This window comes from Carassius auratus, chromosome 8, assembly GCF_003368295.1.
Source record: "Carassius auratus strain Wakin chromosome 8, ASM336829v1, whole genome shotgun sequence".
Taxonomy (NCBI): Eukaryota; Metazoa; Chordata; class Actinopteri; order Cypriniformes; family Cyprinidae; genus Carassius; species Carassius auratus.
The window spans coordinates 1,174,152-1,175,407 of NC_039250.1; positions in this window are offsets into that span (position 1 = coordinate 1,174,152).

The window sequence follows — 1,256 nt, forward strand, 5'->3', positions numbered from 1 at the left end:
CTAAACAGTATTTCTGTCTTCTGTGAATTCCATTACAGTGGATGATGTGACCGATGGTCCTGAAAGAATGCAAAGGTAGGCAGCCACTAGTGATTCACAGGTCTGGGTTTCTAAACACCTAAACTCTCCCAAGCCTTTACAAAAGCCAGTCTGCACCTGCAAGCATAGACAAGTTTTTGTCACTCACCCACCTGAACCCTGCCAGTCAAACACAGTTGACATTACTAATTTAACTCTTTACGAGTTGTTTAGTGGAATATATGGAATCACCTTTGGTTCACCTATGTGTCTGCTGTCAACAATAAGTCCTTATTTAAAGGTTCAGTTCTTAAGGGTAGCATAAATGGCAAAAGAAAAGCTTCCAAAAACTTACAAACTTAGATTTTTTGTCTTGTAGGTTCAGAGCCATCACTTGAGTCGCCTCCAGAAACTTAGAGCGCATCACAAAGCTTGCGAAGAACGATACATGAAAGGCGTACACAAAACTTTAAATGATGAAGGGGAAAAGACTTTATATTTATATCAGAGCATGAAAACAAAGGTTAGTTGTAAGTCTTTTGTATGGCTTCATTTGCTAGGTCAGTCTTATGTTTGTTAAAACGTGAATTTTGAGTTTTTTAGTTACTTTTGAGTAATCGTAACATCAAACTTCTTGTTTTCAGTTAGCAGGTCTCTCTAGTCAGCGGTTAGCTTACAGTAAAGGGACTGTGTTAGATTCAGAAATAGTAGGCACCCTAGACGGTGAGCCACGGGATGCCCAAAATAAAGCTTTAATAGGCTGCCTGATTTTTACTCTTTAACTTGTTCCGATAAAAAAAAAATGTTGGGGAGTTCTGGTAACAAGAATGTTGATACGGTCTGTTTTGTACAAGGTAAAAGCAGATCATTTTTGGTTAACATTGTATGAACTAAATATGTCAGACAGTCCCGTTTTTAGCACAGCTAAAACAGCTTTCTAAGCTAAAATGAATTGCAATTAAAAATGTGAATTTGAGTGTATTTTTCTGATCATTTTTTAGAAAGTACAACAGTGCTCCGATGATAGTGATGGTACCGTGACCCTTGACCCTACTCCAGACATGGACACCAGTGTACCTGAGCTCAGAAGAACTGACAGTGTAATCGTAAGTTTATTTCAATATCTTAACGTATTTATATGAAAAGTGACAAATCACATAAGTGTTTTTTAATTCCAGTATTTAAAAAAACAACTGAGATTAAAGTAATTGTTGTATCACAATCCATTTTCAAACGTG